At 39.1% G+C, this 6,072-nt stretch overlaps 1 long non-coding RNA gene across 1 annotated transcript in view; it reads left to right on the top strand.

The window, feature by feature from the left end:
- The first annotated feature begins 1,632 nt into the window (after nt 1-1,632).
- The window catches only part of LOC118327449, an 8,902-nt gene continuing 4,462 nt past the window's right edge, over nt 1,633-6,072 (top strand). The window contains exons 1-2 of the long non-coding RNA XR_004796692.1: nt 1,633-1,794; nt 2,980-3,216. This is a non-coding gene — a long non-coding RNA (uncharacterized LOC118327449). The remainder of the gene's footprint in view (nt 1,795-2,979; nt 3,217-6,072) is intronic.

Here is a 6,072-nt window from a genome sequence, read left to right as displayed (position 1 = left end):
TCTCTCTCTTGTTCCAAACACACACAAACACGCGCGCGCGCACACAAACACACACACACACACACACACACACAAACACACGCGGTGTTACACACACAAAAACGAGGGGGACACCCCTGGTCCCTCGCCGCCTCCTCCTCAAAGCTGACGAGATGAAAGAGCAGCTTGCGTTTTTTGCTTCCTTCAAATCGCTACAGCCTCGCCGATGTGAGCAGAATGCCTGCACAGACAGCGACACGTAGCTGGTCCGGGCTTCAGCGGGGCTCCGGATGCCTCGGTGCGTAAAAAGAAAGCTCTCCGTGCGCTCCGGCAGCGACGGCAGACACTTCCCTCCTAAAAAATAATCAACCCACTAAATAGCTCACCTCACCAGCGTGCGACCTGTTTACACACACACATACACACACACACACACACAAAAAAAAAAAAATAGACGGGGAATTAGGGCAGTTGTTTACAGTGAAGGTGGGGGGCCGGTGCTTCAGCCGGCAGCGTCGAAATGCTGAATTATTAGGTGAATTATTAATAAAGCGAGCGGTGTGCAGTCTGTCGCGGAGAGAGTGGAGCGGCCAGGGAAGCAGCTGGGGCTTTAGGAGAATTAGGAGGACCAGGGGCTAAATCACGGACGGCGGGGATTAGGGCTGCACTGGCTCCTACCTACCGCCTGCATGTAGGTTTCAGAGTGGCACACTGTGGGCACGGCCGGGTACGACCCGAGCTGCTCCGAGTTTGATTTCCGTAGTGTTTGTATGTTACAATCTGAAGCAAAGATCAGGCGACAAAAAAAGGTAATTTAAGGAAAAAATGAACCACACCGAGCCAGAGATATGATCTGTTTCCATGCAGTTGATAACATTCGCCAAAATATATATATAAAAAAGCCATTGTCATTCATCAGTCACTCTATGATCAGACATTCAGCGGATATGAGGAGGTTCAGGTGTGTTTTGAAGGCAGGGTTGACCACATTTTGGTGGAACACGCATGAGGTTCAGTATATTCTGTTCATTCATAATGGTGCTCCATTTTCCAAGCTTTAACTTTAAAGCTTCTTTACACTTCACCAACACACATGTATTGTCACAGTGTCTCCCAACAGAACTGCGCAGTAAAGCAACAGGATTAAATGTGAGTGAGACAGCGCAGGCATACTGTAAACCAGAAAAAAGGAAAAGATCTGCCTTTGGGGAAATAACTCCAGAACATAAATTTAGCTATTTTCTTAATGAAAGTTCTTGTGAGGACTAGAGGCTTGGAGCAGCAGCAACCAGGAGCAACAGAGACGCCCAAGAAAAGAGTAAAACACATGTGGACATGCTCGCTGATTATTTAGGAAAAGGGCCAAAGGGAGGCTCAAAACGTCAGTGGAGTTTAAAATGAAGAAAGTGAGTTAGTTTGTAAGACACAGTTGCTAAATGTTCCTGGATGAAGGGGAATACGTTTTTGTATAAATGAATTTGGCCAGAAGGTTGCCACAAAAGGGGAAGGTCACAAAGAAAAATATGGCAGATAAAAGTGATTTCACCAAACCCAAGAGAAAAGAAACAAGTAGCCTAAAACAGTAAAATAATTTTAGAAAACAAGTTCAAATCTAAAATACTGCACCTACTCGATGATTACGTTTTAAAATCAGCCTCTTTTTGTTTCAGGTGATTTCAAATTTCAGGCCTCGCCAGACAAATGTGGATACTTGGTTTGAATAAAGACAACACCATGAGTATTTTCGTTCCTACTACAGATGCATGTGGCGGTATTGATCGTCGTTGTCTGGATAAATCAGCATTGAGCTGAACTGTGAGTGTAAAATATTCTTGTCTTTAGTTGTGCGTGTGTCGTTATCCGTCTTTTCCTCTTCTTTTTTTTTTTTAAATCAGGCGTCTAATGACATTCCTCCAACATGACGGCTTATCAATAATTCAATGTTGACCTCCCCACACATTTGGCCAAATCAATTATTCATCTGTAATTGAATTTGTGATTTAAGTTTTTTGTTTCAGCCTAATTTGGATTATTTAATTTAACATGAGTGTGTCCGGTGTTTTTTTTTATTTTTTTAAAGATTATGAGGTAACGGAGGCCGGGATGGCCCATTTACTCAACAGCAGAGAGCTCAAATGTGTCATTATTGTTGGTGTCATAGTTTTACTTTTGTTAAACATGGTATTCATTTATTAAAAAGCTGATTCTGTTAATTTGACTCCAGCACAAAGACCAATAATGTAGCCTAACTGTACTTTCTGCAGACTTTCACCTGCCCATTAATAGTCAAAGGCCATTTTTTGCAAAATAAAGTGAGAGATATTATTTTTAATTTCGATCTTATTTTGAAAACCAAAAAATCCTTGTGCAATTTCATTAATCTGACTGCACTCTAAGACTTCTCCCTGTAAATTTAAACCAAAGATTTACATTGGGTATAAATGTGCAGGAGCTCAAATGTGAGCATTTTGCCTTTTTTTGTGACACACTGTTTTGATTATTTTGAAATAATTTAAAACTGTTGATATTAGTGTTTGTAAGATGAACTGTTTGGTCATTAGTTGGCTCATAAAACAAACTACAAGTTGCTGTAGAGACAAGTTAACAGTGTTGTAAAGTAAAGCAGTCAGTTATAATAGTGATGAATAATGAAATAATAGTTGGTGTAGAGCCGAACATGTATATTAAAGTAATTATCAGTATACTTTCACATAAAAAATAAAAAGAGGATCATCGTCAAAAGCACCGAGGGTGATAATGCAATAAAAACAAATAACAACAAGAAGAAGAACAATAATAATATAATATATATGTATAATAATAAAACAATAATACGACAAATACAGTCTAATCCATAATTCTACACGGTCTGTCTGATGATTTATTGATTGGATGACACGAGCCCCAAGCGGTTGTATAATATTCACAGTTTATACCATGACCTTCCTCAATTTGTCTTTCCCATTTTGTTTGAATATTAATTCTGGTGTCTTTTTACAGATGCTGATGACTGGGAAGCTCGCACATGCCCGACGGCCTGCTTGGAGGATGACCAGTTGATTGGAAAAACACCAAAATGTGCCTCTAAACCCCAAATAATCCCACGACACGATTTTTTTCTTAACCCTTAATTAAACTACAAATAACAGTTTGTGCAGTCAGACCGCTCTCAGGCAGCACGACCAAACTCAAGCCCGGAAGTTGCAGAAGGCCAGACAGATTTTCTCCAAGTTTCAGGTAACAAAGCTGCATCCGAAAAATATATATACATTATATAGAGCAAACTAGTTTCTAGAACGAAAAAATGGTGAAGGTCTGTATCACATTGTGCAGCCAGAAATAATATTTATTAGAATCACAGTCAGACAGGGGTTTATTTTGAAGTGACCACTAATCAAATGCAGTTCGAGTTTTTTAAGAAAATTGGCCTATATATTGGCCTATATATTTTAAGAAATGTCCCGCAGACATGTTTCCTTAAAATCGAAAAACTACAGAAAAAGACATTCTGCCTTTCATGAGTGCATTTACCTGCAAAACACATCTGTGGGGAAACTGTCTGGGCATTATTTTAAAAATGTCACATAACCGCGTTGAGTTTATTAATAATGTCAATGTTTCTTCATGAGGAATTCCGAAGAGCAGGCCTAAAATAAATACAGGAACCATACCTGAACTGCATGTGGACCAACATTAAGGTATTTAATACTGCAATAAAAGCGCGTTATTTGCATTAATTATTCAAAACGGAAAAGTTATTGTGTAATTCATTGCGTCACTAAACAATGGTGGGACAAATTCTTTGAAATTCATTAAAAATCTGCACACTGAATCATTAATGCTGTAGGGAAACCTACTTGCATTTGTTTATAAATATCACTTAAATAATCATTTATACTCCCTTGTCTTGATGCTGATGCACCTTATGCTTGACCTTTCAGTTCAGCTTGGTAATAATTCCTATGTTTTTCCTAAAATAATAATAATGAAAATGTGGGATGTTCCTCTCAGTCTTATTCAGATCTCCTAAAATCATTTTGTTTACGACACATAAACCATTCCAACCATTAGATTGTTTTATTTGGTAGAGACAGTGGCCACAATAATAAAATATCTCACATGGTATGGTCATAAACTCTTGATTTTTATTATTGAAAAATAAAAGTAGAGCCACTTGCAGAAAAGTTGATGAGTTTTGTTCCTTTTAAATGTTTCTTAGAAGAAAACATTGAATAAAAATCTACAAAAAGATTCAATTGATATGTTCCAAAAGTTACAAAACAAACTGTAGGAAATTTGTTGGCGTGCATTGGCCCTAATCATGTAAGGCAACCTATAAGCGTCAATTAGGCTGAGCTTTGGGTTAATGAAAGCTCTGAGCGGTGTCTCTTACCACAGCCCCCTTAAACCAGCCATTACTGCAGACCACAATGGCTCTGATACCACACTGTTTTAAGACCCAGCATTATGTGGGCAATAAGTTCCCTAAAACCTCACTGTGAGAAGAGAAGGGCACATTGTGGGATCAGACAGGCAAATTCAGACAACATGGGAAGACTTTTTCTAAGTCCTAAGTGCTCATCTGTAAACCCCAAAATGAATAAAAATTACAAGTTTTCGATCCCAGGCTGGAATACAACTGTGAACCGTGATTGACTTGTTGAAAGTAATTATGAGAGAAGAAACCATGCAATACATTTCTGCTCAATGGACGGTATTGAGGTAAACTGTAGGAGATAAATATTCATTCTTATTAAAGATGGACTTGTTGCCAACACTTGTTTACAAGTTTAGAGGACAGAAGAACAAAAGTATGAGCCCATAACAGAGATTGTCTTATTGAGATTCACAGCCATATAAACTTTAATCAACAGGTAAACATTCTATCAAAGAAATGATAAAATAATAAATTGAATAAAAACAATATCAGGAAATATCTCAGAGTGTATTTTAAGTGGTTACAGAGAGAATATGGCTTCTGATGAATTCATGATGTTGTAGGCATTGTCTACCCGCAGGAGCACAAGTGAAACGTTCCCTTCTCGCCCCGAAACCAAAATCTCAATACTTACTTATAATTTATTTTTTACAAAACATGATGGTGACAATAAATTGTAGCAACAGGGTGAAGGTCAAACATAACAAATATAAAAATCTATTTTCTTAGAAGTGCTAACTAACGTGAGTGAAGCAGAAAGACATTCAATAAAACCTGAACCCCTAAAATAAAGAGGGTAAAAAAACAATGCAAAAGAAAAAGGGACCTCAACCCTTCAACCCCCCCTTTTTACAAAATGTAGATATTTTATCTACAAATGTGCAAAAATAGTCACAGTTAAACTACTACGGCACTGGGCCTAACAAGATCACAAAAAGAACTACGAGGGGTCAATCAAGGGGTCAGTATAGAGGAGTTGGAGAAAGGTGTCAGTATTATTCCAGCCTGATAAGTCAAATTAAGATTCATGTCAGAGCCAGCAGTATACTACAAAACACTGCAGTACAACACACAATACAAATAAAAAAATGAAAGGCCTCAGTCCTGCTGCCACCTATTAGAAGCTGCTCTGACTCCTGGCTGTATACTGACATCTACTCCCCGCCTGTGCTCACTGCTCTCGGCTGCAGTGAAGTTAGGGGAAAATTAAATACTCTGTTGGCCTTAAATAAAATATACTCTGTACCAAGACCATATATCAAACTCAGGCGGGAACTATTTTTTTCCCTCTCTCCAGTCTTCATTCCTCTCCCCGCTAAAAGAAATGGCGTGGAGAATTCTGCGTCGACATGCGAGAAGTGCAATAAGCGGTGGAAAGGGAAAGGAAAAAACAAGGCTCTTTTTGTCTGCGGCGGCCGAGGTTTTATCCCTGCATTGCCGAGTGTTGTCTAGCATTACAAATCTCAGCCCTGGCCTGGATGGACACAGGAGGGCTCTGCTGGCCTTGCTCACACTGTCTGCATCCTTTACGCTCTGCCATGCAAATAAACCCAAATGAGAGAGCAGCTGAGGGAGAGAGAGAAAGAGAGAGAGAGAGACAGAGAGAGAGAGAGACACACACACATTGGCTTTGTGTTCCACTACAGCGTGACTAC

Source organism: Morone saxatilis, unplaced genomic scaffold (genome assembly GCF_004916995.1).
Source record: "Morone saxatilis isolate NCDOM2014 unplaced genomic scaffold, NCSU_SB_2.0 Contig17, whole genome shotgun sequence".
In the NCBI taxonomy this organism is placed as follows: Eukaryota; Metazoa; Chordata; class Actinopteri; family Moronidae; genus Morone; species Morone saxatilis.
Note: the sequence above shows the minus strand (reverse complement) of the source record. Positions and strands in the feature narration are given on the sequence as shown.